This window comes from Scyliorhinus canicula, chromosome 4 (assembly GCF_902713615.1).
Source record: "Scyliorhinus canicula chromosome 4, sScyCan1.1, whole genome shotgun sequence".
Taxonomy (NCBI): domain Eukaryota; kingdom Metazoa; phylum Chordata; class Chondrichthyes; order Carcharhiniformes; family Scyliorhinidae; genus Scyliorhinus; species Scyliorhinus canicula.
In genome coordinates, this window is record NC_052149.1 from 21,034,159 (window position 1) to 21,046,531 (window position 12,373).

The 12,373-nt window shown below is 48.1% G+C and overlaps 1 protein-coding gene across 1 annotated transcript in view; it reads left to right on the plus strand.

Moving 5' to 3' along the window:
* The first annotated feature begins 3,973 nt into the window (after positions 1 to 3,973).
* LOC119964399 (bromodomain-containing protein 3-like) overlaps positions 3,974 to 12,373 on the plus strand; it is a 145,609-nt gene continuing 137,209 nt past the window's right edge. The window contains 3 exon segments of the mRNA XM_038793813.1: positions 3,974 to 4,110; positions 8,822 to 8,957; positions 10,383 to 10,544. The gene's annotated coding sequence lies outside the window, so the exon portion shown is untranslated.

Here is a 12,373-nt window from a genome sequence, read left to right on the forward strand (position 1 = left end):
ATTGAGAGATTTCCAAAACTCAGCTCCTCAGCAGGCAATGCTGGGACAATTAAAATCTGGCATGCGCAAGAGGCCAGATTCGGGGGATGGTGGGTAAGAGTGGGGGAAAGGGTGGGGGGGGGGGGGGGGGAGAGGAGGGAAAGGGTGGGAGGGGGATGGAAAGGGTGGGGGGGTGGAAAGGGTGGGGGGAGGATGGAAAGGGTGGGGGGGAGGATGGAAAGGGTGGGGGGGAAGGGAAGGGAGGGTGGAAAGGGTGGGGGGGAAGGGTGGGGGGGTGGAAAGGGTGGGGGTGGACAGGGTGGGGCGGGGAAGGGGGGGTGGACAGGGTGGGGCGGGGAAGGGGGGGTGGAAAGGGTGGGGGGAAGGGGGTGGAAAGGGTGGGGGGAAGGAGGGTGGAAAGGGTGGGGGGAAGGGGGGTGGAAAGGGTGGGGGTGTGTGGAAAGGGTGGGGGTGTGTGGAAAGGGTGGGGGGGGTGGAAAGGGTGGGGGGGGTGGAAAGGGTGGGGGGGCGTGGAAAGGGTGGGGGGGTGGGGGTGGCGTGGAAAGGGTGGGGGGGCGTGGAAAGGGTGGGGGGGCGTGGAAAGGGTGGAGGGGCGTGGAAAGGGTGGGGGGGTGTGGAAAGGGTGGGGGGTGGAAAGGGTGGGAGAAGCTGGGGGATGGGAGAAGCTGGGGGGGGGAGAAGCTGGGGGGAGAGAAGCTGGGGGGGAAGCTGGGGGGGAGAAGCTGGGGGCGGGAGAAGCTGGGGGGGAGAAGCTGGGAGGGGGAGAAGCTGGGAGGGGAGACGCTGGTGGGGGGAAGAGTAGGGCACTAGTGGCTAGCAGGGCAGGTCAAAGACTAGGAATCTTACGGCGAGTAACTCACCTCCTGACCCCCCCAAAGCATGTCCACTATCTACAAAGCACAAGTCAGAAGTGTAATGGAAACTCTCTACTTGCCTGGATGAGTGCACCTCCAACAACACTCAACAAGCTTGACACCATCCAGGACAAAGCAGCCCGCTAAATTGGCACCCCTTCCACAAACATTCAAACCCTCCACCACCGACGAACAGTGACAGCCATGTGTACCATCTACATGATACACTGCAGTAACTCACCAAGGTTCCTGGACAACACATTCCAAACCCACAACCACTACCATCTAGAAAGACAACAGCAGCAAATACCTGGGAACCCAACTACCTGGAGGTTCCCCTCCAAGTCACTTACCACCCTGACTTGGAAATATATCATTGTTCCTTCACTGTCGCTGGGGCAACATTGTGGAACACCCTCCCTAATAGCACAGTGGGTGTACCTACACCTCAAGTACTGCAGAGGTTCAAGAAGGCAATTCATCACATTCTGAAGGGAAACTAGAGGTGGGCAATAAATGCTGGCCTAACCAGCGATGCCCACATCCCGTAAATGAATTAAAAATAATAAAAATTGGTGGAGCGATTAATATCAGGGATGAGTAAGGCAACAGAACTAGAGGGTCGTAGAGTAAGAGGAAATTGCAGACATAGGGAAGGGCAAGAATTTGTAAATCAAAAGAAGCGACGATCACCATCAGCTTGTCACTTCACACCTTTTTGCTAGCCCAGGTTGGGAGCTGCACATTTCTCGCTCCATCTTTCAAACTGGGCCTGCTGAGAAATATGCAACACAGCATCTCCAGATTGCCTTCTGCACAGGATATCAGTGTAGTACAGGGCATCAGTATAAGTGGGGATAAAGCAACACCGCCTTTTATGGTATTAGCTGCTATAAACAGAATAGGTTTAAAGGCCCCAGCCACTTTTGAGAAGCCAGGGAGAAGATGCCAGGGAGAAGGTAAGTGTGCAAGGTGAATGATGGAGGGCGCAGTTTGGGTGGTCAAGGTGCGATTGGGTGGTCATGTGGGCAGAGATGAGGAGTTTGCTGTATGAATAGAGATTGAGCCGTTTAGGCGTCTACTCTCTGGAGTTTAGAAGAATGAGGAAAGATCAAATTGATATATACAAGATGATAACAGATATGGATAAAGTAAACATGGAGCAGATGCTTCCCCTTTGGGGCATTCTAGAACAAGAGGTCATCGTTTCAAAATAAGGTGCAGCAAATTTAAAACGGATCAAGAGAAACTATTTCTCCCAAAGAGTTATGATCTGTGGAATTCACTACCCCAGAGTGGTGGATTTGACAGTGGGTAAATTTAAGGAGTTACACTGAGTTTAATTAGAAGTGGGTTACGGAGAACGTGCAGGATGGTGGAGATAAGGCCACAATGAGATCAGCCTTCATCGTATTGAACGGTGGAGCAGGCCCCAGAGGCTGCATTGCCTACTCCTGCTCCTAGTTCTTATGCTCTAAAAACTATTGTGTCTAATTCCACCTTCCAATTCTTCGTCTGTAGCCCTGTAGGTAACAAGATTAGGGGCAGATTGGGCAGGGGATGGGGGGGGAGGGGGATCAGGGGAAGATGGGGGGGGGGAGATCAGGGGCAGATGGGGGGAGATCAGGGGCAGATGGGGGAGATCAGGGCAGATGGGGGGGAGATCAGGGGCAGGGAGAGATCAGGGGCGGGTGGGGAGATCAGGGGCAGAGATCAGGAGCGGGGGGGAGATCAGGGGCAGATGGGGAGGGGAGATCAGGGGCAGATGGGGGGGAGAGATCAGGGGCAGATCAGGGGCGGGGGGGAGATCGGGCAGATGGGGAGGGAGATCAGGGGCAGATGGGGGGGAGATCAGGGGCGGAGGGGGGAGAGAAGATCAGGGGCAGATGGGGGGAGATCAGGGGCAGATGGGGGGGAGATCAGGGGCAGATGGGGGGGGAGATCAGGGGCAGATGGGGGGGAGATCAGGGGCAGATGGGGGGGGAGATCAGGGGCAGATGGGGGGAGATCAGGGGCAGATGGGGGGAGATCAGGGGCAGATGGGGGGGAGATCAGGGGCAGATGGGGGGAGGGAGATCAGGGGCGGGTGGGGGGGAGATCAGGGGCAGATGGGGGAGGGAGATCAGGGGCGGAGGGAGATCAGGGGCAGGGGTAGATCGGGGGCAGGGGTAGATCGGGGCGGGTGGGGAGATCGGGGCAGATGGGGGGGGGGGGGGAGACCAGGGGCAGATGGGGGGAAATCAGGGGCAGATGGGGGGGAGATCAGGGGCAGATGGGGGGGAGATCAGGGGCAGATGGGGGGGGAGATCAGGGGCGGAGGGGGTGAGAAGATCAGGGGCAGATGGGGGGAGATCAGGGGCAGATGGGGCTGGTTTAGCTCACTCGGGTAACTTTTGGCTTTTAAAGCAGGCCAGCAGCACGGTTCGATTCCCGTACCAGCCTCCCCGGACAGGCGCCGGAACGTGGTGACTAGGGGCTTTTCACAGTAACTTCATTGAAGCCTACTCGTGACAATAAGCAATTTTTCATGGGGGGGGGAGATCAGGGGCAGATATTGGGGGGGAGATCAGGGGCAGATATGAAGGGGAGATCAGGGGCAGATGGGGGGGGGAGATCAGGGGCAGATGGGGGGGGGAGATCAGGGGCAGATGGGGGGGGGGGGGTGAGAGGATCAGGGGCAGAGGGGGATATCAGGCGCATATGTATCAGAATCAAGGTGTATGGAAGGTTCCAGAGCGGCCATGGAGGATTTTGGAATAGCCCAGCCTAGCCTGCCGCCAGGGAAGACGGGGGAACCTTTTCAGCGACAGAGATGAACTGTACGTGAACAAATAGTCCCCCATTAAACCTGAAACTCGCCAGAAAGTAGGTCGTGGCCTCTTCAGGGCGGAGTTGGGAGAAGGCTGGGTTCGAGCGGGGAGGGGTGAGGGGAGCGGGCGGGGTTCGGGGAGGGGGAGGGGGAGGGGGCGGGGTTCGGGGAGGAGGAGGGGTTCGGGCGAAGAGAGGGAGGGGGCGGGGCGGGGAGGGCAGAGCTGGAACAGTAAGGGCTGGGCCTGGGATGGGTGGGACTAGATCTGGGATGGGCGGGGCTAGGACTGGAAGGGGGTGCGACCGGATCTGGGAAACGCCCCCGATATAAACGGGCAGGTGACGTAATTAACCCTCCATAGCCCGTGCGAGGCGCTGGTTTGAATCGTGAGCGTTTAACGGTGTCTGCGCGCGCCCTGCCGCTCGCTGTCATCGCTCTCAGCAGAAGGTCAGTGAAAGGAGTTGTGAAATGGCTCAGCGCAGAGCTAGCAGCAGGAGGAGGAGATGGGCGGCTGGCTCCTTCTGGAGGGGGCAAGAACGTGTGAGAATTAAAACACACACGTGAAATTAGTGCAAACTTTTCATGGATATTTAGAGAAGTTTTTTATTTTTCCTTCTAGGCTCACGAGTAATGATGGGATAGCGGGAGTTTGAAGTGTGCAAAAGGATATTGCGAGTTTTTCACTTGGGTGTAAAACAAAAGTAGTTTCGGGGCGAAAGACGGCGAGAGTTATTGAATAATTACAGATTCCTCACTTTTTCCTTACTTCTGCATCCAGCAAACGCAAAACAAACGCCTTGAGTTAGCTGACATCTTGCTGCATTTTATTAATAAATCTAATTTTAGTCCGACAAGCAATTGATCTACTCATTGCTTTCGGGTTGTAACGTTTAGGAAATTAACCGGAGTTTGCATTCAACCGGCCGAAAAGAAAACCTTCTCCCCACCTGGCGTTCGTTAACGTTAACCTTGCCGGTTGTTGGAGCAATTTTGCGCCAAACCAGTTCCGACAGACTTTTGTGTGGAAGGTGTTGGGACGCCGTTTTGAATGGGTAGATTGGTTCAAGTGGAAGGGCTGACACCTCCCAAAGACACTCAGCTTCTTCAGTTAACATCCCACATTCATCATTACTACACCACGTCCGTGTTGTCCTCGAATATTGGACGTGCTGTAGTTTATTTGGGGCGCGTCTGGTGAGGACAGCCTTGGTAATTAATCCTCTCTAATCCTAATCACACGAACCTGAGTTATGACGGGTTGATAGCAATTTGCGGAAAACACTTGTTGCAAATTGACCTTTTATTTACTGCAGTTCTTGACCTCAACTTCTGCCTGTGATGCCCTCTTCCACAAAATCGTGTTCTTTGGCGCAAATTTATTTCATGGGTGCTGGGTACACCTGATTTATAAATATCCATAGAATCCCTACAGTGCAGAAGGAGACCATTCAAACTGTCATGCCCGCTCCCACCCTCTGGAAAGGGGATGCCACCTGGGCCCACTCCTCCGCCCGAGCCCCTTAACCTCACCCGCGCACCTTTGCACTGTGGGAGGAAACCCCCATTGACGCCGGGAGAACCTGTGCAAATGCCACACAGTCACCTAAGGCCGGAGTGCAACCCAGGTGCCTGGAACTACCAGACAGCAGTGCTAACCCTGTGCCATCGTGCTGCCAAATCTTTTTCTACAAACTCACTCCTTGCAGCAATAGCTATGTCCTAGCCAATCTCAACCTGGAGGGCTGGAGGCATGGCGTAGTAGTATTGTCGCTGGAATAGTGGATTTGAATCCCACCGTGGCAAACGGTGAAATGAATTCAATAAAAATCTGGATTTTTAAATAAATTCTAATGACCATTGTCAGTCGTCGTTAAAACCAACCTGGTTCGCTAATATCCTTTAAGAAAATCTGCGGTCCTTACCTAGTCTGGCTGAGACGTGCCTCCAGACCTAAAGCAATGTGGTTGACCCCTCACTGCCCTGTAAAATGGCCTCGCAAGCCACTCAGTTCAAAGGCAATTAGGGATGGGCGATAAATGCTGGCCAAGTCAATGACACCCACATCCCATGAACGAATTGAAAAAAAATTCACAATTTCCTTTTCCTGCCTTTAATTTGACAAACAAACTGTTAGAAGTCCTCAGAAGGCCAGGCAGCATTTGTGGAGGGAAAAGCAGTTAACTATTATATTCTGTGACCTTTCATCAAAACTGAGAAAATGTGATGAAAGGTCACATTATTTTTGTCTCGGCAGTTCCTGCCAGACCAATTTCCAGCATCTACAGTATTTTACTTGTGCATTAGGGCTTTGTGTGTGTTATTTTGTGGGCTTCTTTTGAAGTTGTTCACTTTGGCTTTCTTCTCTTTCTTTTGGTGTTTCCAACTATCTCCCAAACATGCTCTCAATGCCCCACTACTTCTAACATTAAATCTGCTATTTGCCTCCCGTCTGGATGTCTGCAATAATGTTGCCGAGGTGGAGATTGTTGACACCTTCAGATTTCTAGGTGTGCACATCACAAACAATCTGCCCTGGTCCACCCAAGAAAGCACAACAGCACTTAAATGTACTCGGGGAAACTAAGGAAATTCGGCATGTCCACATTGACCCTTACCAATTTTTACAGGTGCACCATAGGAAATGTCCTGTCTGGCTGCATCGCCGTCTGGTATGGCAACTGCTTGGCCCAAGACCATAAGAAACTACAGAGAGTCGCGAGCACAGCTCAGTCCATCACGTGAATCCACATTCCATCCATTGGTTCTGTCCACACCTCCTGCTACCTTCGGAATGTGGGCAGCATAATCAAAGATGCCCCCCCCCCCATTCTCTCTTCCATCGGGTAGGAGATAAAAAATGTGAGGACACACACTAACAGATTCAAAATCAGCTTCTTCCCCACTGTTGCCAGACTTCTGATTAACCCTCTTGTGGACTGAGCTGATCTCCCCACACCTTCTCTACTGAATAGCACCACACTACGTATGCTTCACCCGATGTCTATGTATTTACATTGTGTATCTATCATATGTCCTCTGTTTCTCATGTATGGAAAGATCTGCCTGGACTGTACGCAGAACGATACTTTTCACTGTACCTCGGTACACATAGCAATAAATCTAAAAAATCTAATTAAATCTGTATCCTCTCAATCCTTTCTCCCTACTCGAGACACAATTTCAGACCACTTAACTATTTTCCTGACACCAAACTTTCTTAAATCTTCCTCCTTCAGCCACTTGTCATTCAATTTACTCCAAAAGCTGATCACGAAAGTTGTCTTCACCAAGGACCTTGCATATGTTAATTTCCAAGGCCCACAACTCCCTGGAGCTCATTCCCAACTCCCCGCCTCTCTTCCACAGTTGTGTGAATGTCCTGGTAAAGGTCTGTGTACCCTGGTATATTTAAGGCCTTCTGTGAAGTTAAACTAGTTCTATTTTTCATCTGGTCTGATCGGACCATTTGTAAGTATTTCATTGGTGGTGCCTTATTGAGATTAAGGGAATAGAACATACAGTGCCGAAGGAGGCCATTCGGCCCATAGAGTCTGCACTGACTCACTTAAGCTCTCACTTCTACCCTATCTCCGGAACCCTATAACCCCATCTCACCTTTTTGCTTACTAAGGAAAGTTTATCATGGCCAATCTACCTAACCTGCACGTCTTTGGACTGTGGGAGGAAACCGGAGCACCCGGAGGAAACCCACGCAGACACGGGGGAACGTGCAGACTCTGCACAGACAGTGACTCAGTGGGGAATCGAACCTGGGACCCTGGCACTGTGAAGCCACAATGCTATCCACTTGTGCTACCGTGTTGCCCACAAATATTTGTGCTTAAATATGTTCCAGTGACATTGTGTTACTTGGCATTTTTTTTTAGTCCAATCGAAGCAGTCCTAAACATTACTCAAAGACACACTGCCTATAAACTGTTTATGTCCATGAGTAATTGACTTCTGGTCAGTTGGCAGTTGCTCATAACTTAAAACAAGTTTGATAATCTATTTCAATTTTTAAACAACAGGATGATTTTAAAAAAACTATTTTTAGATTTCCACCTTTTCAATGTAAAGGAAATGTTGCTTATTGTGTTGGCTGATTGTGACCTTCAATTTATGAAGAAATATTACATGACTTAATGTGGCATTGTTGGTACAGATCTTCCTGCTGTGAGCCATGATTGCTCTTTTGCAGATACCGAAACAGCTGCATTTGTACAATCACTTTCCTACAGCCTGTTTGTACCCAGCAGTATGTAGTGCAATGACTTCAATCTTATATCTTGGAAAAAGTAATCAAAACTTATCAATTCACTCTATTTACTGAAATTTAAATCCATGGTATCTTTTGAACAGCAAGGTCCATTTTTTAAACATTAGCATTATTAATAATTATGGGTAGTTGCTATTTTACTTCCAATGAGCACCCGCTGTCTTAAAACTGGTACTGTGATTCCTGATTACAGACTAGCAATCTTCTGTAGAGTACAGATTGCTACATGATTGAGAAATATCATTGAACATCTCAAAGCAATAATGGATTTGTCTTTGGGTATAGAAAATGGTTGGATGGAGATAAATGAATCTAGAAGCATTCTGAGGGATACTTCTCAGGCATTTAATCTCATTGTCTTCGGTGCAGTGATTTTAAATATGTGGTGAAATTCATCTCACTTCAGAAATGTTCACTTCATGTCTATCCAAAACTTAACAAAGACCTCGGTGCAAACAGGAGTTTGGCATCACATTCATTGCATTTTTAGTTTATATACAATTGTTTCTCAATTCATCTATTGGTTGATTGTAGTTTATTGATTTATAAATACATTGAATTGCCTAAACCAGAATTAACTGGTATCACCTGGAAGCTGAATGGCCAGTTGTAACGACAGAGGGAATCAAATAACCATTGAACGCAACATCACCCGAGAGGGAAGTTGAGTTTGGTATATTGTGGAAATACATTGTGGAAGAAAAAGGAGGTGTTTTTTAACATTAAAACTTGTCGTGATTTGTGTAAGCTTAAGGCATGAAGTATTTAAAATGTTGTCAATATTATAGCAGTTAGTGCAAACTTGTTTAAAGGAAAACGTGCCGATATAAACAGTGATGTAAACTAAGAATTTCTCAGAACTTGTATGTTATTCAGCAGAAACACTTTGTGGATGACCTCAAAGGATCCCTGAAGAGATCAGATAAACCAGCCTACTCAAGCAAGTCCCTAGCTTGTGGCCAACTAAAATGAAGGTTTATTCAGGAAGGCATCAAACAGAGACTTTGTCGTGGAGGTGAGGCTAAAGCATTGGAGAGGGCTCGCAAACACCTGACGCTCCAAGCACCACCTGCCCCACATGTGGCAGTCCACAGACTGCACATTGGACTTATCAGCCATCTTGGAACCCATCGAACCACAATGAAAGGAAGTTGGGCAATTGTCCAAGAAGAAATATTAATTTAAATTAATTTATTTAAAAGTAAACCAAGTGGATTGATGGTGCTCAACTTTATTTAGTTGAATGCGCAAAACAAAGTTTTATATAGAAATGGCAGTTTTGGAGATGTGTTGGGAGTTTGTGGGGAGCAGCTTGATCCCAGACATCTACACCTGCAGCTTTTGTCTCTCGAACCATGGCTAAATTGAGCTGGAGGCAGATATTGATGCAACAGGCAGGGAGTTAACTTGACATGGAATCCGGTTGTAATCATGCCCCTTAAGGATAGATAGTGGTTTTGATTTAGCTAGTGGTCAGGTGCAGGAGGTTGTTACTGTGACCTAGACAATTAGGAGATCTCTGACACAGCAGTGGAGAAGATTGAACCCTTGTCATTGTCCAACAGTAAGAAGTCTTACAACACCAGGTTAAAGTCCAACAGGTTTGTTTTGAATCACTAGCTTTCGGAGCACTGCTCCTTGCTTGGATGAATCTGAGGTATTTGCAATTCATGTGGATGAGAACAAAGACTGCAGGGAAGATGGGCAAATTGACCATTATGTTGTGATACAGGAGGCCATTTCAATTTGGGGGAGTGGGCATGAATGTGGTAGTTGTATGGGCGAGTATAGTCAGGGCAATTAGGTACTCTTTCCTCTGCAGGCAAGACTGAGTTTTGCAGGCTGTGTTGCCTGTTAATCTTATGGCTGGAGTGGCAAGGGCAGGATGTTGTCCATGATATAGGTAGAACTAGCAATAAAATTCTTCTGAAGGAATTTGAAGTGTGAGGCGCAAATTGTAAAAGGAAAGTACTTGAATTGCTTACCTGAACCACATGCGTGGAGACAAATACGTCGCAGGTATGTGTGCACCAGGGGTTTATATTCATGGGGCATTGGCAGAATTCCTGGAAAGAGGGAGCTTTTCTGTTGTCGTGGACCCTACTTAAACCAGGCTTGGCACAGTTTCCCGATGAATCAGATAAGTAGGTTCGTAGTAGAGCTTTAAACTAATGGTGGATTCAGGTGAGGTTAATTCGGCTTGGGTAGGGTGCTCTTTCAGAGGATCAATGCAAACACGATGGGCCAAATGGCCTCCATCTGCACTGTAGGGATTCTAATTGAAAATCAGATTGTAATAGCTTTTAAAGTTTTTAAAAACATTTTGTGAAAGTAAATATTAGTCCCTTAAAGGCAGACACGGGAAATTATAATGTGGAGGGGAGTGCAGAAATAAGGAAATGGCAGAGATGTTAAACAAATATTTTGTCTATTTTCACAGTAGATGTCGCAAAAGAACATGCACCAAATTGTGAACAAGCAAGAATCTAATGTGAATGAGGAACATTTCTAGAAATAAAGAAAATGTATTGGAGAAATTTAATGCTACTAAATGCAGACATTTCCTCAGGACCAGAGGGCCTACATTCCAGAATTTTAAGAGGTAGATGCATTGGTTTTGATCTTCCATAATTTCTTAGATTCTAGAATGGTCCTCCGGATGGTAGCAAATTAATCCTGTTTTAGAAAGGAGGGATTGCACAATATTAGCTTGACATCAGAGTGGGCAAAATGGTAGAATCTGTTAAGGGCAGTATGTTAGGACTCTTAGAAAATTGCTGATTAAGCAGAGTGAAAGATGTAAGTGACCTGTTCTGAACTGAGTGGTTTGGTTGTTGGAGGAGTACGCCACCACCATCACAGATTTCATCAGTAAGTGTGTCGAGGACTGTGTACCAAAGAGACAATGCAGGTGTTCCCCAATCGGAAGCCATGGCTTAACTGAAGGATTTACTCCCTGCTGAAGTCCTGGATGGAGGCGTTCAAGTCTGACGACCCTGACCTATATAAGAAATCCAGGTACGACATACGTGAAGCCAAAAGACAATACCGGATCAAACTAGAGTCCCTGGCCAACGACGCAAACCCAGGACATCGATGACAGGCCTTACATGAGATCACAGGCTACAAAGCAAGGCCAGCTTAAATCTCTGGGGTGGAGCATCCCTCCCCGATGAACTGAGCAAGTCCAATGCCCACTTTGAAGAGACAGCCAAGACATCAGTGCCACCTGCCCCAACAGCCCTGGACACACCCATACCCACTTTCATAGCCTCGAGAGGTAAGAGCTGCTTTCTTGAAAGTTGTTGCACCTGTAAAACCTCTGATACTTTCGACCAGTTTATTTTCTCAAAAGTTTACCCCAGTGCCGTTATTTGCGAGATGAACAAAGGACAAAAAGGTTCACAGTTTAATACTAGTTTATTCACAATTCTCTTACTCAACAAAATATGACTCAGACTCACAGCTGCACTTCAGGTTTTATCCGCACTTTACGAAGGGGGCTGGCCAGGCTACAATAACTCAATGTGGATGTCTTCTCTGGGTTCGAAAACCAGGGTCCTTCTTGCGATGGTTGTGCCTGACTCTCAAGTTATTGCTGAAGATCTGTTCGATGTTCCTTTCTTTATACTGTTGTGGGCCAGGGTTTAGAAAACTCCAAAGTCTATCATAGAGTTCACCTGACCCACAACTTTTAATAGATTTTGGTTATGGGGAGCACAAGGGCCCACTTTATAGGTGTGATGCAACTAGAGATCTAAAGTACTTTTAAAACAAATACCTCCACCCTATCCCCATAACCCAGTAACCCCACCCAACACTAAGGGCAATTTATCATGGTCAATCCACCTAACCTGCACATCTTTGGACTGTGGGAGGAAACCGGAGCATCCGGAGGAAACCCACGCACACACTGGGAGGATGTGCAGACTCTGCACAGACAGTGACCCAAGCCGGAATCGAACCTGGGACCCTGGAGCTGTGAAGCAATTGTGCTATCCACAATGCTACCATGCTGTCCTTCGGAACAAATTCATCTACACTCCATCATTCTACCGTAATCCATGTACCTATCCAATAGCCGCTTAAAGGACCATAATGTTTCCGGCTCAACTACTTCCACAGGCAGTGCATTCCATCCCCCCACTACTCTCTGGGTAAAGAACCTACCTCTGACATCCCCCCTATATCTTCCACCATTCACCTTATATTTATGTCCCCTTCTAATGGTTTGTTCCACCCGGGGAAAAAGTCTCTTGACTGTCTACTCTATCTATTCCCCAGATCATCTTATAAAGCTCTATCAAGTCGCCCCTCATCCTTCTCCGTTCTAATGAGAAAAGGCCTAGCACCCTCAACCTTTCCTCATAAGACCTACTCTCCATTCCAGGCAGCATCCTGGTAAATCTCCTTTGCACCTTTTCCAAAGCT